Source organism: Oryctolagus cuniculus (genome assembly GCF_964237555.1).
Source record: "Oryctolagus cuniculus chromosome 16 unlocalized genomic scaffold, mOryCun1.1 SUPER_16_unloc_1, whole genome shotgun sequence".
Classification (NCBI taxonomy): domain Eukaryota; kingdom Metazoa; phylum Chordata; class Mammalia; order Lagomorpha; family Leporidae; genus Oryctolagus; species Oryctolagus cuniculus.
The window spans coordinates 1,674,869-1,700,424 of record NW_027208201.1 but is presented as its reverse complement, the minus strand read 5'-3'; the positions used below and the strand labels follow the sequence as shown (position 1 = coordinate 1,700,424).

Here is a 25,556-nt window from a genome sequence, read left to right as displayed (position 1 = left end):
TCCATCATCATAGTTCTGGAGGGTTCTGTGGACATATTCCTAAAATACTGTATCACATGTATTGCTTGATTGCACCAATTATATGGTCCATGATAATGGATTCTCAGAATTCATTGGCTTTAATCATAATGTGAAGATCGATGCCCTAATATCTATCTTCTATCAAAGATCTATGTACTGTATTCCTACTAACTGGATTATTAAAGAGAATCCAGTTAGAAAGTCAGGGACTTTCAAAAATTGGTTTGAGAATAAAATTATGCTAGACCAAAAAGAGATCTTTAGGCCTGAACTAATCATAAAGGTAGTTACATGGAAGAAAGATATTTATCATATTTTACTATGGAAGGAAAATACAAGAGATGAAGAGGCAGGATAGCCTTACTTTTGAAATACCTTCATATTTAGTTAGCTGTCTAAACACAAAAATGTTAATCTTATGGAGTGAAACATTTTCTTTCATGGCCTATATTTTAATTTCCATAGGGATTTTTTGAAAAAATGCATTCTTATAGACCCCCAAATATAGTGCCTAGCAGAAAAGTTCATCAGCACATGTACAAGAGCTCAAGTAATCATAAGGATGTGTATTTCAGGGCATGGGTTGGGAGACACAGCTTTGCTGAGCCATGATGGATTTTTGACCTGATAAACTGGAGAATGGAGGACAAGAAGAGGAGGAAATACCTTCTATTTTCTTCTATGAGGAGACACAGTCTCTCATCCCACAATTCAGAGATAGGCCAAAAACAAATGTCATCATGAGCCTCAAATAATTTATCATCAATTACTATGAGGGGTAAGTCATGGACAGTCCAGGGACACAGGCGTCATTTATCTAAACATTTGCAGAATCATCAGGAAGTAACTAACAGGGCAACTAAGGAAATATGAATAAAGCAAAGGCCATTACCCTTGGTATATGAATATGGGATTATTGACACTTCTGTAGTGATGTATCTATAAATGGGGGGGGGAAGCAGCAACCACCATTTCTCCATCCTTATGAAGACTGTTTTGCATGTCAAAAAAGCACAAACTATTGTCCAGCCAACACACAAGGAAGGGAACCTACAGCAGGGGAATGTGAAAAAGCAAAGGGAGCATTCTAGAAATCTGTGCAAAACCCTAGAACTCAATTGTGGTGGAACCTTCAGAGTCAGGCAGGTCCTTGTGACAGGCTGGTTTTAAGTTTAAGGTTTTCCCACAGGATATAGCCTGCCTGAGGTGTTCTAGGTTATCTTCCTTGGTTGCTTCAGAGCAGGGACTATTCCTTTGTGAGAAACAAGTTATAGATATCAGTCTGTTCCTGGCTGTAACTAGCACATTTCTTGCTTCTGCATTTCTGCTTGCTTGCCTGCTTGATAGTGGTCAAGGCCAATAAATGTAGTTTCTGTCTTATACCCCCCCCCAACTTCTGCAACTCGGGGCATTCTTCTCCAGACTTACTCTGTGAAAGGGCAGTCACTAGCTGGCTAATGAAGACTCCTAATTTGACCTCAAAAGTCTCTGTGTTTTTTGTCTGTGTGCTCAAGAGTCCATACACATATTGAGTTTCTGTGTGTTTGTGTGTGTGTGCACATTTGTGTGTTATTCTACTAGAATGGAAAAACCATTCTCATGCTCTTCCATCTGACACCTCTCTGCCAAGCCTCCTCCCCTTCCCTATAGTCGGGAACCTTTTATTCCACAGGGCTCAGCAGCTGAAGCCTCATATACATGTGAAAAATAAAAGATGGAAAACATATTTTTGGCTGATCCTTTACACCCCCAGGTGCTTTGATGTCATAAAATTCTATGGTTAGCAAGCTCTCAGAGAGGTATTGCTGTTAGATTTGATACACAGATCATGACCCTTTGGATAATGGAAATAGACAGCATCACAGAGTGCAATGGGACTTGTCAGGTCAGAGTCTAGAAGGGCCAGTCTCAGTCAGGAGGTAACCAGGAGCATTCCAGCATCAGACTCCCCAAAGGACAAAAGAAGGAGGGGTAGTGTCAGACAGACACCTTGCATACAGGGCAGCCACAGAACATCTCCTTGTTTCGCACAGATTTCATAGTAATCCTGTGCACACAGACACCCACAAGTACAGGTTTGCCCAAGTACTGTGGCACCACTCATCACTCTCAAATCAGACACTCCTAAACAGTACATCAACTTCAATGTATCTTGGCGGCCATATATCCATGTGTGACACCTTTCCCCAATGTTCTAACATCCACACTAATTCCACAAAGATTTACACATACAGCCATAGGTACTTCTCATTTATGTCCTTATGAGAACATGGGACTTAGGTGAGAAAGTCTCTTTTTTTCACCCTAAAGTGAGAAATCAGGTGGAAATTATCTCTATTCCCACACCTACAATCACTAAGGGCAGGTTCACACCCTACAAATATCTACATCTCTGGATTGCAAGTGGTTCTAGCAATACTGTGTAGGATACAGTCATGGAGATTACATATGATTATTCCACTTCAAAACCTGTGCATTGTGCAACAAAAAAGCAAACCCAAGGTAAACTGCAAACTTTAGGCAAAGGGATGCATCAACAGTGGCTCAGCAATTCTCATATATACCCTACTATGGACTTTCACAAGATGTTGTACATGGAGGATAGCTAGAGGGGTTGGAAACATATAAGCCAATTCTAATGTTCTGCTCAGATATTTTATAAATTCCAACTGTGGTAAAACAGAAAGCCTAATAGTGTTATAATAAACAGATTTTTCATCCAGGCACCCCCAGTGTCTTGCCTTTATTAAGCACCTGAATTAATACAGTTCAATTGTCTAAGATCCTTCCATTTTCTGTGAAATTTTTTGAGGTACTCTAACATGTTACATACATAGACTAAAATATCACAATACTGTTAAGTGTTAATCAAAACTGTAAAATAACTTAAGAACATAGACACATGTGATTTGGTCATCATCTACTGAACACATGGAGGAAATGATCTTCTGTATTTCCTAAACATAATCAAAATAACAATATAAACATACACACACATATGCACACAGTTTTAAAATGCAAGCACTTTTAGATATCAACCGATCTGATATTAGAAGATGCACCTGCTAATGGCTACTCATACACAATTGAGTGTGACTCAGCAAGTGTTCCTATGTTCAGAGACAACCCCATAAAGTTATGACATTTCCCACCCAAGTGCTTCTCAGGGTATAGGAGCTGCAGACACTGTTGGAGGTTTTGGGGAGAAAGAAGTAATTCTATGAGGAACTGACTACTGTGTTGGAGTCGATGGGGACTGGTGAAGCCACAGCAACTTCAGCTGGCTTACAAGGTCCTCTTGGTGGTTTTAGGTTTGTTGAGAACTACACTCTGCATAAGAGAGCTGGAGCTTCCTAGTGGTACCACTAATCATTGCTATATTCCTATTTTTAGAGAAGAATGCTTAGACTCATAATCCCCAAAATGACTTTACTTTGCAGAATTTTCATCAAGCAGAATGTTAGTGTAGGAGAAGGAGTTAATGCTTTACGCAAAGTTGAGCTGTTTGTGGAAAAGAATTAAAATGCTACAGGCTCCCAGGTATACACATCCCTCTGAATAAAGATAAATGTTATTAAAGTTTTAATTCAATGTGTGCTACAAATACAATAATGGTTAGGATGCCAAAACTGTGGAATAGACCTAAGTGAAACTTTAGATAGGTACAATAAAGAAATTGAATAGCTACAGTAAGAAGTGCAAAAGAGGGTATATATTTAAAAATTGTAACTAGAAGTAGACAAAGAATCTAGAGGCAACATAAAATACAAGGTCAATGGTTCTAAGAAAGTAGAAAACAGACTTGTTATTGTAATAAGAAAGAATCATTATGTGATTTATGATATAAAAATACAGTCTAGTGATCGAGAGCCAGGGCCATGCCATCAGCCTTGCTGTGAGTGTGTCTCTCATTTATTCCTACACTGACACCTCCCACCACTTCAGGAACCCTTGGACTTGCTGGAGCTAGACTCAAGCAGGGGACATTTGCAATTTAAATGCCTCAATTGGGGAAAAGGCTTTCAAAATGTGATACAAATCAATGGAGAATCTGGTGCTTCTTCACTTATCTTTTAAGAATAATGAAAACTGGAGCTGGGCTGTGGTGTAGTATGTTAAGTTTCCACCTGCAGTACTGGCATCCCTTATATTAACAGCTCGAGTCCTGGTTGCTCCACATCTGATCCAGTTCCCTGTAAGACTCAAAGGAACTCAAAAGAAAGAAACTAAACATACAGTAAGTAATTGGAAATGGCTTTGACACATATTTAAAAAAAAAAAGCAATAAACTGAAATGGTGAAAGGTACTTGAAAACATGCTCAGGACCACTAGCCATCAGGGAAATGAAATCAAAACCACAGTCATGTTTCACCTCTCCCGTCAGAATGGCTCTCATAGAAAAATCAACAACCAACCTATGTGGGAGAGGATTTGGGGAAAAATTACACTAATCCACAGTTAGTGGGAATATGAACTGTTGCAGTCTTTGTGGAAGACAGAAAGGAAATCTCCAAGACTGAAAATAGATCTGATACATGACCCAGCCAACTGACTCCTAGGAATTTACTCAAATAAAATGAAATCATCATGCAAAATGGTCATCTGTACTCCCATGTTCATTGCAACTTGATTTAAAATAGCTAAGATATAGAATCAGCCCAGATATCCATCAACTGATGACTGGATAAATAAACTATGATATATATATATACTCCAGGAATATTAATCAGCAGCAAACAAATCTTGATTTTGCAACATTGATGCAACTGGAAATCATGATACTAAGAGAAATAAGCCGGTATCAAAAAAGACATGTACTATATGTGTTCTCTTCTCTGTTATAACAAGTACTTAAAATGTAATGTATTTGAGTGAAATTGACAATTTGAGATTCCATGTTTGTTTATAGCCTTTGTCTATTTCTCGGAGAAATAGTGTTGTTTTCTTCATACCATTTGTAGAACACTCCACACACAGTAGGGTAAATCTCATGAGAATAAAGTAAACTAGAAAATAGTTCTTTGCAAAAATCAGAGTAGGAATAAGAGAGAGAAAAAGAAAACCATGAGATTCTGGACAGGAGGGAGGGTTAGGTGAGAAGTATCTCTGTGTTCCTTACAGAGATATATATGAAGTTCATATATATATGAGACTTGTATACCTCAACTAAAATTTGAAATATAAACACATTGAGTAACGTACACACAACAAAATATGTTTTTAAAAAAGCAGAAGTAACAACAAAATATAAGTAATCCATGAACAATGGGAATAGGATATGATGGACATTTCTGCATAGATAAATATATGACCAGAGGGCATTACAAAGGATACTAACAAGCAATAAATATGGAGAAACCATTCCACACCAGAAGGAGACTCCACATCACATCCACTCCAGGGCTACAATAAATTTCAAAATTGTTCATGTGATGGAGATTCCATGGGAATTTGGAACCTTCAAAATCATGATAGTGAGAAAGTTACAACACCAATGGTATGTCACCTCCTTAGCAAATTGAACATAAAATTCCTCTAGGAACAAAACATTCCACATCTAGGGTACACTAAAAATTAGAAAATATGCAAACATCTCTTGTACATCAGTGTTTTTCTGCAAATAACCAAAGTTGAAAACAACGCACAAGTCAGTAAATGGTTAACTAGAGACACAAAACTAATGGGATTAATACAATGAATTATCAGTTTGCCATGAAAAATGTAGATTCCTGCATAATGTGGATGCTTCTTGAAAACAGCATGTAAAAGTAAAGGTCATCTAAATCCACAGAGTCCAATATTTAACTTATACAAAACACTTAGGACCATTTAATGCATGCAAACAGAAACAGATTGGTGGTTGTGAGACTGGCAAGAGAAGGAATGGAGAGTGACCATTAATGGATAAGGAACTTGATTTGTAGTGATGAAAATACTTTAAAATATGACATAGATGATGGTTGCAAAGGAGTGTGAAAGGTCTAAATGTCATTAGTTCACTTTAAAATTGTCACTTTCTGCTGAATTATTTTCAGGTCAAGATGTAAAAATTACTTTTTTTTACCTGATATTGGCGAAAGCAAATCTAAAGCCAAAGTCAATAAAAAACGGAAATGAAAAGATGGAAAATAAGTTTGCAGAATCCTTCTACCTACATATAGTGAAAACTTGGTGTGTAATTATTACATCAATTCAAAACTATGTGAAATGATACACAGTTAATCAGTTTCTGGACAATGCATTATACACACTAAAATGATTTAACATGTCTAATGGTTGCACTGAAAATACTCGATGTTATAAAGCTGAATTTAGACTCTAATGAATGAATAAAAACAGCAAATGAATGTATAACTTATTTTTTTACCAGACATTTAAAGAAGAACTAACTCCAATTCTTCTCAAACTATTCAGAACAATCTAAAAAGAGGGAATCCTCCCAATTTCTTTCTATTAAACCAGCATCACCTTAATCCCTAACTCAGAAAAAGATGCAGCATTGAAAGAAAATTAGAGACCAATATCTCTGATGAACATAGATGCAAAAATCCTCAATAAAATTCTGGCCAATAGAATGCAACAACACATCAGAAAAATCATCCACCCAGACCAAGTGGGATTTATTCCTGGTCTGCAGGGATGGTTCAACATTCGCAAATCAATCAATGTGATTCACCACTTTAACAGACTGCAGAAGAAAACCCATATGATTATCTCAATAGATGCAGAGAAATCATTCAATAAGATACAATACCCTTTCATGATGAGAATCTAAGTAAACAGGGTATAGAAGGAACATTCCTCAATATAATCAAAGCGATTTATGAAAAACCCACGGCCAGCATCCTATTGAATAGGGAAATGTTGGAAGCATTTCCACTGAGATCTGGTACCAGACAGAGATATCCACTCTCACCAATGCTATTCAACATAGTACTGGAAGTTTTAGCCAGAGCCATTAGGCAAGACAAAGAAATTAAAGGGAAAAAACTTTGGAAGAACTCTACTAAGATAATTGGAACTCATTGAAGAGTTTGGCAAAGTAGCAAGATATAAAATCAGTGCACAAAAACCAACAGCCTTTGTATACAGAGGCAATGCCACAGCTGAGAAAGAACTGCTAAGATCAATCCCATTCACAATAGCCATAAAAATAATCAAATACCTTGGAAGAAACTTATTTTATTCAAATATGAATATTACAATGTTGACCAGTTAAAAATGAAAATACATAAATGAAACTTTAAAGGAGGGCCTCTATATGAGATGGGTTTTTGTGTGTGAACATAAAACCCAGACTAAGATTTTTACACAGTATTATTTTTAAGAAGAGAGGAGGATTGGGGCCAGTGTGGGGGTGTAGTGGATATAATCACCACCTGTAACCCTACCATCACATGTGGGTGCCGGTTCATATCCTGGCTCTTCCACTTACAATCCAGTTCACGGTTAATGATCCAGAAAATGCAGTGGAAGATGGCCTAAGTCCCTGATTCTCACATGGACAGCTGAATTAATCTCTTAGGTTTGGTATGAACCAGCACTGGGCCACTGCAGATATCTTCAGAGTCTATCACCAGATAGAAAGCTTCCCCCACTCTAACACTGATTCTGTGAATCAGTGCTTCAGAACAAAAATGCATTAAGTGAAGAATAAATTGTTCATAAGGGGGCTACATTCTGCAAGTTATAACATCAGAATGCAAAATCGTTTTTATAAATATTAGTTTCTAACCATTGAAAACTGAGAGAGTCTTAAGAGCTACTCCTGAGAAAACATGTTTCCTTGGAAACTATTCTATATCTTATTACTTTCAAAGTATTCTTCTCAGGTCTGAAGAGAATAATGTAGCACTTGGGGACAGAGATGCAGCCCAGGAGCCCCGCACTGGAGGCCAAGATGGAGAAGACCTCCACAGCCACCATGACCTTCCCCTTGGTGCTCTGGTAGACAGGCAGGAAGGTCACCCAGACACTGCAGAACACCAGCATGCTGAATGTCAGGAACTTGGCTTCATTGAATGTGTCAGGCAGATTCCTGGCTAGGAAAGCCACAGTGATGCTGGCCAGGGCTAAGGAGAACAGGAAACCCAGGACACAGTAGAAGGCAGTGACTGAGCCCTTCTTGCACACCAGGATGATGTGGCCATGCTCAGAGTGAGCATCTGTGTTGATAAAGGGAGGAGAAGTCCTAAGCCAGATGGCACAGAGAGACAGTTGGATCAGGAAGCAGATGGGAATAATGGAGTTAGGTGCCCCTGATAGCAGCCAGTGTTTCATCCTTCTCCCTGGGGCAGTGACCTTGAAGGCCAGAAGCACAGTGATAATTTTGGCCAGGACAGTGGAAACAGCCATGGTGAACACCAATCCTAACGTGGTCTGCTGGAGGACACTGGTGGTTGTGTTGGGACAACCAGTGAACAGCAAACAGAGTAAGCAGAAGATGAGAGTAATGAGCAGGATGTAGGTGAGACAACGATTGTTGGCCATGACTATGGGAGTGTCTCAGTGCTTCACAAAGACCCCAAGAACAACAGCGGTGAGGACAGAGAAGCACAGAGCTGTGCAGACCAGGGTCATCCCCAGGGGATCTTCAAAAGATAGAAAGGTCACTTTTTTGTGGAAGCACTGTTCTCACTCTTTGTTGGCATACTGGTGATTTGAGCACTTCACTAACTTATCCATATCAGGTGAAAGACATACAGTAACATCATCCCACGTTCAGTTATTTCTGATTCACAAGGACCTTCTAGAATAACTGACAGAGTTGATTAGGCAACTTATCGTTTTCTCTTTTTGAAGAGATGATACAGAAATTACTTGCAATTAATTATGCCCATCTTCCTCATGTGAGACAGGCTGCTATTACTTCATCCCCCTATTTTATATTACATACTGTTGTGTATATTGTCTTCTTCTCCTAACAAAGCCCTAAGACCAATTCTTTGAACCTATTCATGATGCTTCAAACAATACATTAGTCTGTGTCATTTGTAACACTATAACTTCACTGTCCATGGTTTCTTGAGTTCAGGAAGTGATGATCTAGAGCATTCCATGCATGGTGAAGGCTACTCTGCCTTTGTACATGGCCGATTCTTGCTGCATCTTCTCTGTCGTTCCCTGTCTTCGTGGAGGAACGACACAGGACCCTGCGCTGTTCTTTTGTCTGCTCGGCCCTCCCCGGTTTTGCTGCTGATTCTTCCCGGGTTGGCTACCGTCCCTTCCACCTCCGTGGAAGGGCGGTTCCCCCTAGCTACTTTCCCCACTTCCGCAGGAGAGTGGCACACCGCCGGCTGGCTCTCTCGGGGGCTGCACAGGTGTTCCCTCAGATAGATGTTCCCCTTAGATGTTCCTGGTGCATGTTGTCTCTCTCCTCCTTTATAGTCCTCTTCCGCCAATCCCAACTCTGCTACCCACACGCCGAGTACGCTGTTCTCCTCCAATCAGGAGTAAGTCCTACAGTTTATTGGTTGAACTGGAGGCAGCTGTGTAGAAGCTGTTTCTCCCTTCTCAGCGCCATATTGTGGGAGAGCAGATGCATAGAATAAGTCCTAATTCTAGTAACTTAGTCTAGTCCGAGTTGCTCCCAGTTGCTCCCCACACTTCTCTTTCAACACTAGATAGCAGCGTCCCTCAACCGTTACTTTAATGGTGCGATTCGCTCCCTACTCTCATGGCCTAAAAGCTGCCCAAGGCTCACACTATTTGTAATGAAAGATTATTGATTGATTGAGATATTGATTTAATTCATTTGAATCACCATGTTACAGATAGAGGAAGAATGACATGGAGACAGTGGGAACTCTTCCATCTGCTGGTTCACACCCTACATGGCCACAACAGCCAGAGATGAGCCAATCTATAGCCAGGAGTCAGGGGTTTCTTCCCAATCTCCCAAGTGGGTAAAGGGGCTCAAGCTCTTGGCTCCACTGGTTTTCCAGGCCATCAGCAGAGAGGTGGAACAGAAGAGGATCAAGGGCCAGAGCAGTGGCATGGTAGATTAACCCACTCTCTATGGCATCGGTATCAAATATAGGTGCTGGTTCCAGTATTAGCTGTTCTGCCTCCATTCCAGCTCTCTGCTATGGTCTGGGAAGCAGCGAAAGATGGCCCAAGCACTTGGGTCCTTGCATCTGCCTGAGAGACCCAGAAGATGCTCCTGGCTTCAGATTTGCAGAGCTCCAGCCATTGCGGCCATCTTCGGAATAAACCAGCATATGGAGACTCCTCTCTCTGTTTCTCTGCCTCCCTGTAACTCTGTTTTTCAAATGAATTAAAGAATAATTTTAAAAAAATAATATGCACAGAGCAGAGCCCCCTGAGGGCCTCTAGTACAAGTTGTAGTGTACAGCATTCTTGCTTCAACTTTGTTTCCAACCTTCTCACAATTTCCACATTTCTTAAGCAATCTTAATATACCCTTTAGGACACAAAAGCATTCGTTTTTGCATTTAATGGGTTGTTTTATTTCTTTGTTTATAAATCACAGATCTCTGTTTATTTTATTAAATATTTTTCTGCAGTTATGCTAATTACTATCACTAGTAATTCATGGGCTAATAAACTGAATTAGATTTTGTGCACCAATTTGAAAAATAACTGTAGATCAATATCCCTGATGTACATAGACACAATAAACGTAGGCAAAATACTAGCCACCCGAATCCAACAACACATCAGAAAGATTATTCTCCTAGACCAAAGGGGATGTATTTCTCGTATGCAGGGATGGTTCCACATCCAAACATCAATAAATGTGATATGCCACATTAACAAAGTGAAATCCAAAACCACATCATTATCTCCATAGATGCAGAGAAAGCCTTTGACAAAACTCAGCACCCCTTTATGATGAAAACCTTAAGCAATTGGGCCGGCGCCGCGGCTCACTAGGCTAATCCTCCGCCTAGCGGCGCCGGCACACCGGGTTCTAGTCCTGGTTGGGGCGCCGGATTCTGTCCCGGTTGCCCCTCTTCCAGGCCAGCCCTCTGCTGTGGCCCAGGAGTGCAGTGGAGGATGGCCCAGGTGCTTGGGCCCTGCACCCCATGGGAGACCAGGAAAAGCACCTGGTTCCTGGCTCCTGCCATCGGATCAGCGCGGTGCGCCGGCCGCAGCGCGCCGGCCACGGCGGCCATTGGAGGGTGAACCAACGGCAAAAGGAAGACCTTTCTCTCTGTCTCTCTCTCTCACTGTCCACTCTGCCTGTCAAAAAAAATAAAAATAAAAAATAAAAAAAAAAACCTTAAGCAATTGGATATAGAAGGAACACTCAACATAATCAAAGCAATTTATAACAAACCCACTTCCAATAACCTACTGAATGGGGAAAAATTGCATGCATACCTATTAAGAACTGTAACCAGACAAGGATGCCCACTCGCACCCTTGCTATTTAATATAGTCCTAAAAGTTTTAGCCAGAGCCATCAGGCAAGAAAAAGAAATCAAATGGATAGAAATAGGGAAGGAAGAATCCAAACTATCCCTATAAGGAACCCAAAATACTCCACAAAGAGATGACTGGAGTTCACAAAAGAGTTTGGTAAAATTGCAGAATATACAATCAACACACAAAATCAGTAGCCTTTGTATACACAAACAGCCCCACGGCTGAGAAAGAACTTCTAAGATCAATTCCATTTACAGTAACTACAAAAATTTAAATACCTTGGAATAAAAAAAGGACATTAAAGATGTCTATGATGAAAATTACAAAACATTAAAGAAAGAAATAGAAGAATGCATAAAAAATGGAAACATATTTCATGTTAATGGATTGGAAGAATCAATATCATCAATATATCCATACTACTGAATGCAATTTATGGATTCCTTGCAAACCAATCAAAATACCATGCAACTGGAAATCATTATGTCTAGTGAAATTATCCAGTCACAAAAATATAAATATCATATGGTTTCTGAGTTGTGGTTATTAGTTGAACACCTAAAATGTAATCTATAGGGACAAAACTGACACTTTGTGTACCATCTTCTTGTGTACCTGAGAAGATCACCTGAATGAATGTGAGTTTTCTCTCTCCCCTTCTTACCTAATTTCATCTGTGGTAATTTTTAGAATACAGGGGTGTCCCAATATGAGCAGAAATTCTTGCTCTTGAGAGTACTCCTACAGTAGAGGTATCACTCTCCTTCAGCTGTAATGTGGGATGTCTTTGTCCAGTCCTGAAAGCCAGATGAGGGGACTCTTCCTGTCCTTATCTCACTGTGCATGACACAACAGAGGCAAAATCCCAGAGCCACACTGGGCAAAAGAGAGGGGCTCCAGCTGATGTCCTCAAATTCAGAGTCTGAAAGAAGGAGAATCATGAAAATGCAGAACATTTGGATGTCATAAACACTCACTGGGGAGCCTCAAAGCACTGTAGATCAAAAGGCACTTTACCTGGTGAAGCTGAATGGCTGTAATCTATTTTATATGGAAATCTGAAAAGTATTTTCAAATAAATAATTACTATTGGTAGCAGTTCTAACTCCAAATAGGTCATATTCTCTGAATATTTTCTCCAGACCTGCATGCAACTAGTCTTGCAGGCCAAGGAAAAATATCATGCATTTCTACAGGCACTGACACAGAACTTCCTCAAGGTTAGACTACAGGTACCCCTTGTATTTCAAGTGCCCTGCATATTTGGTCATGATGAACTATTACATGTTGATGGCTTGTTCACACTCAATTTGTGCCTGTCAGGAAGACACATCTTTGAATTCTGGGGCACAGGATTTTATGTTTCCAACATATCAAATTATAAACTGGCTTTTCAAGTATATTTTTATTATCTATGTTGCTTTCTGTGTGAGATAAGTTGAAAATTCTCCTTGCATGATTTTTTCACTTGTGAAGTACCTGTGTTTTTATCACAGTCTTTTCCTCCATTTAAGAACCGTGTTGGTTTCTCATGGTCATGGGATGATCTCATTTGAGGTTTTCATTTTCTTCTCCATGACTCAGCATTTATCTGGGATTCCAACCTTAAATTGCCCTAGTTTGATGGTGACCTACACACAAATCTCTCCTATTACAATGGCTCTTGTGCTATGACTGTTGTTGCTTCAGGCAAAAATTCTAGGGTTTTCTGCTCAAACACATTTTGCAAAGTAATCCAAATGATACTTTTTAAAAATACATTGATGTTTTGTGGTAGAAACTCTTATGTGTTTTTTTTTTTTGAAGACTGAAAAAGGTATTTCAAATCAAAGAACTTGAATTTTTAGTAAATTAAGAATGGAAATCCAAAAACACAAGGAAGCAGAATTGGGCAGAGGCTCCTACTCAATACATGTGGAGCTGAATGCCATGGCCACCCCCAGGTCTACTAGGTAAGACATTCCAGAGTGCATCCCAACTGTCTTCCTGTATCTGTAAGATATCAATGTGATTCTGAGGGTTGAAGAACAAGGAAAACAAACAAATTAACTCCCTCTTCAAATGCTGGAGTCTCAGTGAGGTAAGACTTCCTATTCCAGAATAAAAATATTCCACAATATACTGTGCAAGTTAAGATGTAAATTTCCAGCCCAAGGGAGACAAGGTACATTAGATTTATTTTACACTGCAGGATTACTAGGTTTCACCAAAATGGTGGGGAAGAAGCTAGAAGGATTCTCCCTACTCATGATTCCCCAGGGAACATTCCACTCACCCATCCCCACTCCTCTCCAGGTCTCACAACTTGGGATAGAACCTGGTAGGGCCTGTTGAGCTGCAGAGCAGTGAGGAGTTGACATGGGGCAGTGGCACAAACACACTTGGCTCCTCTGCAGCTCAGCCCTTGGGAGCAGCACACATAAAGCCCCATAGCCCCATATTCTGCACCAAAGAAGCAAGGCAGGTTGGGGCTTCTCATTCTTCATGCACATGACCCATATTCCTGTACAGGACATGGTTCCTGCCTCTGTCCTCTCATGGGAAACCTGTGCTCACAGTGCTGAGGCTCCTGACTTTGTGTGAAGATCAATGTGCGGGCACTCATTATGGCTGATGTGTAGGTCTCTGTGAACCTCAGATGTCATTATGGAGGAGCTGACCTGAGAGGTTCCACAATAAGGAGCCCTTGGACCCATCCTCAACCCCCTTAGGTGCATTCACTGCATTCTTGCAGGCATGTGCAAATCCACCCTTTGCCTCAGGCACCCTCTAATGCCTGAGGGCAGTATTGACCATGACTGAAAGGAAGAAAGACCTGGGCTTAAGAGCAGTAGACAGCTCCAAGTCAAGAGTGGGTGAACTGAAACATTCAAGAATAATGGAAGGGATCTCCATGGGAGCACAAGGTGGCCCTGCAGAAATAAAATTCAATGCCAATATGTTTCTAGCTAATCAAATAAACAAGCCTATCAATACATAAGTAGATAAAGCTCTCCATTTTCCTGTTTATCTATTTGTGAACTTAATTCAGTCACATATCCTCTCATTTTAACACAAGCACTTGTACATCTGCCTCAAAGGAAGCAACTGGCCCCAGCTTTCAAATGTTTCATCCTCTCACTCACCTGTACAGTACAAGCATATTTCAGGATTCCCTTACATCAGGAGGAATACTGTTGAACACATTCACTGTATGGAACAACCTCCTAATTCTTTGTGTCCTGGAGCCATGGCCCAGATCTTACCTGTTTCAGGGAATGTCTTCCCAGTGTCTGCTTACATGAGCTCACATGAAATTTCCAAAATTCACTTGAACCCTACGCCACCACTCATACTTTCCTTTATACAATCTTGACCACCAATATCTTACTTCTCAGTTCTGTTTGAATGCTTCATCTTATGTATGTACTGCAGCTTTCCAATCTCTGTGTCGCACAATGGAACACCTTTTTATCACCTCAGAATGCATTTCCTTCATACCATACAGGTTGCTAGGTGCTTCATTGGTAGCATTCACCTTCATCATTCATTTCCTATAAAAGATGTGAGAAAGAGTCAGAAATTTCTCCATGTTGAAAACCTTCCAAAACCTATTTGCCTATTGTCAACATGCATGCATGTAGCACACACACAAAATGTAGATTTGTTTTCAATCTGTCACATTAAAAGCCGTGTTCTATGTCATCATGAAGCCAGACACACAGGTAATAAAAGGAAAATAAGCTAATGGGGTTACATCAAACTAAGGAGCTTTTGAACAGCAAAGGAAACAGCAACATGAAGAAACAACTGATAGAAGGGGAGAAAATATCTGCAAACTAATCAGCTAATAAAGGATTAGTATGTAGGAGTAATAAGGACCCCATGAAACTAAGTATACACAAAACAATCAATCCAGTGAAGAATTGGGTAAAGGACATAAATAGGCATTTTTCAAAGGATGAATTACAAAAGACAAATAGATGACATCAACATTGTAGTGTAGCAGGTTAAACCTCTGCCTGTGATGCTAGCATCCCATATGCACACAGGTTGGAGACTGAGCTGCTTCACTTCTGAACCAGCTCCCTGCTAATGTACCTGGGAAAGCAATAGAAGATCACCCAAGTCCTTGGTCCCCTGCACCCACGTGTGAGACCCAGAAGAAGCTCTAAACTTCTTAGCTTGAGCTAGGAAGTTTATGAACAGCAAAGGAAACACTCGACAAAGAGAAAAGGAATCAGGCTGAATGGTAGAAAATATTTACAAACTATCCTCCTGATAACCAATTAAGACATAAAACATATAAGGAGCTCAAGAAACTGAACCAGGCTGGCACCGCGGCTCAATAAGCTAATCCTCCACCTAGCAGCACCGGACCACAGGGTTCTAGTCCAGGTAGGGGCGCCAGATTCTTTCGCAGTTGCCCCTCTTCCAGGCCAGCTCTCTGCTGTGGCCCAGGAAGGCAGTGGAGGATGGCCCAAGTGCTTGGACCCTGCACCCGCATGGGAGACCAGGAGAAGCACCTGGCTCCTGCCTTCGGATTAGCGTGGTGTGCCGGCCACGGCACGCCAGCCGTGCTGGCCATTGGAGGGTGAACCAACGGCAAAAGGAAGACCTTTCTCTCTGTCTCTCTCACTATCCACTCTGCCTGTCAAAAAAAAAATGAAAGAAAGAAAAAAAATGAAACTGAACCACAACAAAACAAATAACCCAGTGAATAAATGGGCAAAGGAAATGAAAAGGCATTTTTCAAAGGATGAAATACAACAGACACATGGACAAATGACCATCATGGAAATGCAGATAAAATTTCATGTGAGCTCATGGAAGCAAATATTGTGAAGCTGTCCTCAAATCAGGTTTAAAGGAGGCATCCCATGGAGCTGTACTCAATGAAACAAGCAATTTTTTATCACCTAAGTTAGAATGGCTATCAACCAAAACTTAAAAGGAAAAAGAAAAAGTGCTTGTGAATATGTGGGAGAAAAGGTACCTAGTCCACTGTTGGTGGGAATGTATACTAGTACAGCCATTGTGGAAGACAGCATGGGGATTCTTCAAAAATCTGAATATAGATCTACCATTTGACCCAGTCATTGCACCCTTGGAAATTTATCCAAAGGAAATTAAATCAGCATATGAAAGGGCCATCTGTACCCCCTATTTTAATGTATATGAGTGAAACTGACAGCTTTATATTTGATAATTTTTTAATAATCCTTATCTACTTTTGTGCAACAGTGGTCTTTGTATTTTTCTTGTTGAATTCTTAATTAGTGCAGAATTAAACTGATGAGCATGAAGTGAATTGAATGTATGGGGTTCAGTGTTGTGTGGCCACCAGCATCACATATGGGTTCTGGTTTATGTCCTGTGTGCAACAACTGCTAAAGGCCTGGGAAAACCAGCAGAGATTAGCTCAAGTGTTTGGACTGTGATAGCCCATGTGGGGGACCTGGATGAAACTCCTGGCTCCTGCATTTGGCATGGCCCAGCCTGGCCATCGTGGCCATCGGGGAAATGACCCATTAAATGGCAGATCTCTCTTTCTCTCTCTCTTCCTAACTCTTGCTTTAAAAACTAAATAATATTGAAAGGAAAAAGACAGGAGGAAGGAAGGAGGAAAGCAGGAGTCAGTGAAAGTGGGAAGAATCATTGCAGGTTTAAAATTGTATATATGTCTATATGTCTAAACAAGATAAGAGTCGGAGAACTCAGAGGGCTTCCATAGCCTTGGAAACTCATGACTGGAGCATAGGGAGATTACTGATGCCATAGACAGGAGTGTAAATTGGTAAAGTCAACAACAGGAGTCACTGTGCACTTACTCCTCATGTAGGATCTCTGTCCTTAATGTGCTGTGCATTGAGATTTAATGCTATAACGAGTACTCAAATAATATATTTCACTTTGTGTTTCTATGGGGGTGCAAACTGTTGAAATCTTTACTTAATGCATACTAAACTGATCCTCTGTAAAAAAAAAAAAAAAGAAAAGAAAAGAAAAACTATCAACTCCCAACTTGACTCTCACTGGGATTAAACATGACAATAAGTCTGATCTGATTTCATCATCATTAAAAAAAATCATCTATTATTTTTCACTTTATGTTTCTGTGTGGGAGCAAACTGTTGAAATCCTTACTTAATGTATACTAAGCTGATCTTCTGTATATTAAGATAATCGAAAATGAATCTTGATGTGAATGGAAGGGGAGAGGGAGTGGGAAAGGGGAGGGTTGTGGGTGGGAGGGACGGTATGGGGGGGAAGCCATAGTAATCCGTTATTCGTACTTTGGAAACGTATATTCATTAAATAAAAGTTAAAAAAAAAGTAAAAAAAAAATTGTATATATGAACTATGTGAAATCTGTTCTCTTTATGAAATAAATATGTTTAAAAAGAGGTTATTTTAATGCTAGTACCAGTACAACTTCTATGAAACATCAACTCATGTGTGTCCTTTCTCACTATATACTCCACTTGTTTCTTTCCTCACACAATTGTGAAGAACAAGTATAGTTCAGGACGTACTTATATCAGGGAGGAATGCACTTGAAACATGCATTGTATGGAACAACTCTGATTCTATGCATTGAGTACAGCTCCACGGGATGCCTCCTTTAAACCTGATTTGAGGACAGCTTCCCAATATTTGCTTACATGAGCTCACATGAAATCTTTCAAAACATATTCTACACTCTGCTGCACCCACATACTTCTCTTTATTAACCTTCTACCCCGATATCTCACCCATCAGTCTTGTCTTTGGGGACTATAATGTAGCCTTCTGTGTGACATAAGCCTGGTGTCATGTTAGCCTCTATGTTGTAGAGCTGCCCACCTTGGGCCCCACCACAGAATACCTTTCCCTCATACCACACAGGTGGGACCTGCTTTATTGCTGATACTCACATGCATCAATAATGGGCTATAAATGATTTGCACAAGTTACCTTATCTTCAAGTTAGGTACCCATATCCCAAAACCCCTCTGCCTACTGTCAACATGAGCACACATACATGCATGCACACACACATGTGCACACACACACACACATACCCAAACACACACAAATCTAGACTGTTTCCCTTCTGTCAAAACATTGATATCCATTTTATAATGATCTTATTATGCAACAATATAGAGAGCATGATCTTTTCCTGTTCATATTCTCATTATTATTAGTTTTACTAATATCTTATTGAGAAAGTCAGAATGGTTATGCAGCTGGCTTGAAACCAGTCTTAGGGGGTTCAATTCCTTCCTTTCTTGGCCTAGGCTTTTATGTAAGCAGGCTCTTCGAATGTATGATATGGGGGTGGACATCCGTGAAGTCACTCTAGATTTGTAGTGGTTAACTCAATAGTTTCTACCTCTCGCTTTGAGGCAAAGGCATCCCAGATTATGAAAATTATTACAATTACAGCAGTGAGGGAGATGAAGGAGCCCATTGATGAAACAGTGTTTCACATTGTATAGGCATCTGGGTAATAGGAATATCATCGGGGCATGCCAGAGAGTCCAAGGAAGTGTTGAGGGAAGAAAGTTAAGTTCACTCCTACAAATATTATAGTGAAGTGGATTTTGGCCCAAGTAGGGTCCAGAGTGTAGCCTGAGAACAGAGGGAATCAATGAGTGAATCACCCCCCCCCCCAAATGGGAAATACAGCTCCTGTGGATAAGACATGGTGGAAGTGGGCTACCACTTTGGAGAACAATATCTAGGGAAGAGTTGGCTAGTACAATTCCTGTAAGGCCACCTACTGTAAATAAGAAAATAAACCCCAGAGCTCAAAATATGGCTGGGGATCACTTAATATTTCCACCATGTAGAGTTGCTAATCAAATAAATACCTTTACTCCCATAGGAATGGCAATAATTATAGTAGCTGATGTGAAATAGGCTTGTGTATCCACATCCATTCCTACTGTGAATATGTGGTGAGCTCAAACGATAAACCCAAGGAAACCAATTGATATCATAGCCCACACTATTCCCATGTAGCCAAATGGTTCTTTTTTGCCAGAAAAATATGTTACAATATGAGAAATTATTCCAAATCCTGGAAGGATAAGAATATATACTTCAGGGTGTCTGAAGAATCAAAATAAGTGTTGATAGAGGATAGGGTCTCCTCCTCCTACAGGGTCAAAAAACGTTGTGTGTAGATTTTGGTCCATTAAGAGTATTGTAATGCCAGCGGCTAGAACTGGCAGGGAAAGAAGAAGAATGGCTGTTATGAGAACAGATCATACGAATAAGGGGGTTTGATGCTGAGATATAGCAGGGGGTTTTAGATTGATGATAGTTGCAATAAAATTAATGGCCCCTAGAGTAGAGGACACCCCAGCCAAGTGAAGAGAGAACATAGTTAGATCATCCGAGGCTCCTGCATGGGCTGTTACCCGCTAGTGGTGGGTAAACAGTTCAGCCAGTACCTGCACCGGCTTCTACTATTGATGAAGCTAACAGAAGAAGAAAGGATGGTGGGAGGAGTCAAAAGCTTATATTGTTTATATGGGGGAAAGCTATATCGAGTTATTAGTGGGACTAACCCGTTTCTGAAATAGGTATCACTATGAAGAAAATTATTACAAAGGCATGTGCAGTGATGATTACATGATAAATTTGGTCGTCTCTAAGTAAAGTTCCTGGTTGGCCTAATTCTGCTCAAATTAACAGACTAAAGGCTGTTCTTACCATTCCAGCTCAGGCTCCAAATAGGAGATAGAGAGTTCCGATGTCTTTATGGTTGGTAGAGAATAATCATCGGTTAATAAACAGAAGCATTGGTAAAATGGCTGAGTAAGCATTAGACTGTAAATCTAAAGACAGAGGTTGAGCCCTCTTTACCAAGCCCTGAGGTGAAATTTTCATGTTGAATTGCAAATTCAAAGAAGCAGCTTCTATTCTGCAGGGGCTTCTCCCGCCTTTTTTTTTTTTTTTTTCCTTATGGCAGGAGGAGATTGAAGCCAGTTGACTAGGGTATTTAGCTGTTAACTAAAATTTCGTGGGGTTGGATCCCACCAATCTAGGGGGACTTAGCTTAATTAAAGCACCTGATTTGCATTTAGAAGATGTGAAGTTAATTTGCAGTCTTTAAGCAGGAGTTAAATATAATTTACTTGCTTAGAGCTTTGAAGGCTCTGGGTCTGTGTAACATAAAATCCTTCTAAGTTTAGCTTAGTACTGAAAATATTGGTGTGAGGGGAAGAAATATTGTTTATAAAATGATTAGTGGGGGCTATAAATAGTATGTGTTTCATTGATTTGAATTGCCATTTTGTTTTTAAGTTGTTGGTTGTTGGGAATATTGTCAGTGAGGAAGAGTAGATGAGTCGTAAATAGAAGTATAAATTTAGAAGTGCTTATATAGCCATTGTGGTGGGTATGATGATATTGCCATTTTTTGTTAGCTCTATTCACTTAGGGATAAAGCCTGTTAGTGGGGGTAGGCCTCCTAGTGATATTAAGGTAATTAGGATGGCTGAAACTATTAGTGGGGTTTTATTTCATATTTGTGATAGTGAAAGGGTAGTTGTGCTTGTGTGATGTATAAATATTATGAATATGGGAATTTTAATAGAATATAAGTAATTAGATTTAGAATTATAGTATTTGGATTAAATGTAATAATGGCTACCATTCATCCCATGTGGGCAATTGAGGAGTAGGCTAAGATTTTGTGGAGCTGGGTTTGGTTAAGCCCTCCTCAGCCACCGACTATAATTTATAGGATGGCTACTAACATTGTTATGGTTGAGTCGATTGATGGTGAGATTTGGTAAAGGACAGATAGGGGTGCTAGTTTTTGTCATGTAAGAAGAATGAGTCCTGATTTTTTTTTTTTTTTTTTTTTTTGTTTTTTTAGATTTCATATATATATATATATTTTTAACTTTTATTTAGTAAATATAGATTTCCAAAGTACAGCTTATGGATTACAATGGCTTTTACCCCCAAAACTTCCCTCCCACCTGCAACCCTCCCATCTCCTGCTCCCTCTCTCATTCCATTCACATCAAGATTCATTTTAAATTATCTTTATATACAGAAGATCGATTTATTAGATTTATATTTATTTAAAATACAAAGTGGTGAAATGAAGGGCTGGCATTATGGTGTCATGGGGAAGGCTGCTGCCTGAGATGCCAGCATTCCATATGGGCACTAGTTCTTGAACCAGCTTACTCAACATCCAATCTAACTCCCCACTAATGGCCTGGGAAGATCAGCAGAAGATGGCCCAAGTGCTTAGGGGGACCCCTTGGGTTACTTCTGGGACTCAGAAGTGAAAGGGAGCTATTCCTAATTTAATGATTAATGCTAATATAATTAAGATTGGGGTAAAGTGATTTTGTGGATTATTGTTCATTGGCCAGAGTCAAGAATGTTAAGTGTAATTACTATTATTAAGATTATTGATGCTGTGGCTTGTGTTAAGAAATACTTAGTTGCACCTTCTGTTGATCATGGTGGGGCTTTGTTAATTAAAATTGGAATAATGGCTAATATATTTATTTCTAGGCCAATTTATATGGTTAATCAGGGGGTGCTAAATACTGTAATTATTGTGCCTAGGAACAGGGTGACTAGAATAATAGTTAGGACTAGGGGGTTAATTAGTATGGGAAGGATATAAACCAACATTTTCGGGGTGTGGGCCTGATAGCTTATTTAGCTGACCTTACTATAGAATTTGGTGTATCAGGTAGCATGAAGAATTTTGAGTTCTTAGGTGTTGGTTGAAGGCCTATAGTTCTAGAAATAAGAGGGCTTAAACCTCTATTATTTACTCTATTAAAGTAACTCTTTTGTCAGACATATTTCTATATGTGAGGGGGAATGCTTGAAAGTATAATGGGTATGGAGATGTGTCATATGCATAGAGCTATTGTAAGAGGTAGGAAACTTTTTCATAGGAGTTGTATGAGTTGCTCATAATGAAATTGAGGGTAGGATGCTCAAATTCATAGGAATGACATTGTTAGTAGGAGGATTTTTACAGCAAAATTAATTATAAACATTTCTGGATTAGGGTGGCTATGAAATGAGCCTAAAAATAGGATGTCTCTGAGAGAGCATTTATTATAATAATATTAGTATACTCAGCTAGAAAGAATAGAGCAAATGGGCCACCTGCATACTCTACATTGTTCCAGGCTACTGGCTTCAGCCAGGCTTGGCCCTAGTTGTTGTACTTTGGGGGAGAAAACTGGCAGCTGGAACTCTCTCTGTCTCTTTCTCTACCTCATTGTTGGTTGGTGTTTCAAGGAAATGTAAACAAATAGGCATTAAAAAAAAACATTCTGTCTTCTGTATCCCTAGTGGCATATATTTTGTGCACTGTTTTACTGAAAATACCTCCTGTCATGACCTTACTCTGTGACTGAGGGTCCCATTCCATTCTCTGTCCCATTCTAGCTCTGAACTCACCTGACCCAGCACCTCAGATTTGACTCTGCCACTGGGCCACTTCTGGATACCACCAGAACAGGGCTTGGGTTGTGTGGCAGAAGCAGGAAGTAGTTACCTGCTGACAAGACCTCATGTAAGCCAATCTGCTGAAAAAGATTTTGGAGGTGTATACACACACACGCACACACACACACACATCAGTGTGTTGCATTTTGATATAGCAGTGTCAAAATTTAGGACCTCAATAGCAACCAAGTGCTACAGATTGCATAGCATGATACTCCTGTTGGAAGCAAACATTTCATCAAAGCCCCAGTCTACAGTTGTGTGATGTGTGATGACCAATTGCTTGGATGAGACTCAAGTATTGGGATGCCTGTTTATCAAATCCTATGATGATGTTGCAACACTCTGAAGAGATTTCCTGTACAGATTTGATACAGTATGACCATGGTAGCAACTGTGGAGACAGGCTGACTATCAATAAGAGAATCAACCTTCTGAATTCAGGGGACTTGAAAACTCCACTGAAACATCAGACTTGACATGTGGCTACTTTTATAAACAAACAGAACAAGCCAACTGGTTTTGCCCTGGGAACTATTGCATGGAGAGTTGCTAATCATTATATCAATATTGTAAATCCAGCCAAAGATAACTGCATATCTAAATGTCATCTATCCAATGGAATCAGCACTCCAGTGCCTCAGGTTCTCTATGGAGTAAATGGAATTTCAATCCATCTTAGTTTTGGTGCCCTTTCAACTGTGGGGCCTGTTTTGTCAGTTCTGGGACAAAGATGCCAGAAGAAAACTAAAAGCTTCAGGACAGCTCAATCACAGGACAACTTGCTGACTCAATAACAATGGAAACAGATTGCCTATCCTTGCAGCTATGACTTGTCCAAGGGACATGCAGTTTTTAATCACTCAACGGAAGACTGCATTTTCCTGAATAAGGTGGGTGGGGCTTCTGTTCAGAGACAGAAGAAAGGCAAGGTTGGTGTTTAGGATGAGAAGGGGGATGAGGTTTGAGTGAGGACTTCATAGTAGGATGAGCCTTATGTGGAAGCCCAGGAGTATGAGCAGGAAGTGCAGGAGCAGGAGCAGGACCTGGCTGGGGTGCAGGATGATCAGAGGGAGAGTAGGGCCAGTATGGAGGAGCAGGAGAAGGAAAAGGCTCAAATACTGAACCCAGAGGAGGGTCCAGGGGGAGAAAAAGAAAGTTGGATATGGGGAGGGCTCTAGGAGGAGGGTGAGTCCAAGATGCAGGATCTGGGGTTTTTGCCTGGTGTAAAGGGACAGAAGAAAAGTAACAATGGTATGGCTGACTTGGATAGTTGGGCTGGAGTGGAGGGCCCGGAGGAGGATGAGGCCAGTATGGAAAAGCAGGATGGTAAGGCTCAAACACAGAGCTAGTAGGGTCAGGCTGGGGTGGAGGACCAGACACATGGGCCGGGCTACAGGATCAGGAGGGTCAGGCTGGAGGGAAGATAAGGAATAAAGGGGAAGATGGCATTGGGAGGCAAGAATTATTGAGGCTTACCTGTCATGTTTTTAGGAGAGGCTCCTAGCAATTAGAACCAGTGACTGGTAAGGGTCCAGGACTACAGCTGCTTTTACAGGCCAGCCTGTGTCACAGTGTCCCTTATGATATAAACATGCCCCACCCACCTGGGCAGTGAGTAGCCCCACCCATCAGGGAAATGGTTCCATGGTATACGTTCAAAAGTAATCAGGGGAAATAGGACAGAGAAGAAATGGCTCTATATGATATAGTCCTTTTTCTTGGGGTAACATGTACCTTGGCCTATCATAGGCAGAGTGATGAAAGGCCATGGATACCATTAGAATGTTGGCACCTAGAACTGAGGTGTGATGTAGAAATCAGGAGATGTGAGAATACACCAGTTCCCCAGTTCAGCTAACTCATTCTCTTTTATTTTTTTAAAAGATTTTCTTTATTTATTTGAGAGGTAGAATTATAGACAATGAGAGGGAGAGACAGAGAGAAAGGTCTTCCTTCCATTGGTTCACTCCCCAAATTGCTGCAATGGCCAGAGCTATGCCAATCAGAAGCCAGGAGCAAGGAGCCAGGACCTTCTTCCAGGTCTCCCACTGGGTACAGGGGCCCAAGGACTTGGGCCATCTTCCAATGCTTTCCCAGGCCATAGCAGAGAGCTTGATTGGAAGAGGAGCAGCCAGGACAGTAACTGGCACCCATATGGGATGCCGTCAGCTCATGCAGATGATTAACCTACTGCACCACGGTGCTGGCTCCAAGCTAACTCATTTTCTAAAGCCCTTTGACATCACTTATATCTCTGCATAAATATGAGGTAACAAAAGTTGCTCTGCCCCTTTCATTAGTGTGGAGAGAGGGAGACGCCAGAGAGGGAATTCTCCTGGACTGATTGTTGGTGATAAAAAGTGGGATGAGAACTTGGGCCAAAAAAGGAGATGTATAGTAGTGCTCCCAAAAATCCAATCCTTATCATTGCTCCCAAAAATCCAATCCAATCCTTAACTCCTTATCAAAATCAGGAGGACAAGGTTAGGAAATAAGAGAAAGATGGGGATGATAGCAAAATGTGGGGGGGTCCCTTACACTTCCATCTCGCTCAATGTGGGCAGAATGACTAGCATCTAACACATTCTGCTTCAGAGCACAACTTAATAAATGTAAATTTCATAAGTACAACTTTGGATTGTAGCAAATGGTTCTTCCCCACATACCCACA

At 40.5% G+C, this 25,556-nt stretch overlaps 1 pseudogene; it reads right to left on the bottom strand.

Annotated features, from left to right (window-relative positions):
- LOC100352210 (vomeronasal type-2 receptor 116-like) overlaps window positions 1-24,443 on the bottom strand; it is a 54,976-nt pseudogene extending 30,533 nt beyond the window's left edge.
- Between the last annotated feature and the right edge of the window lie 1,113 nt (window positions 24,444-25,556).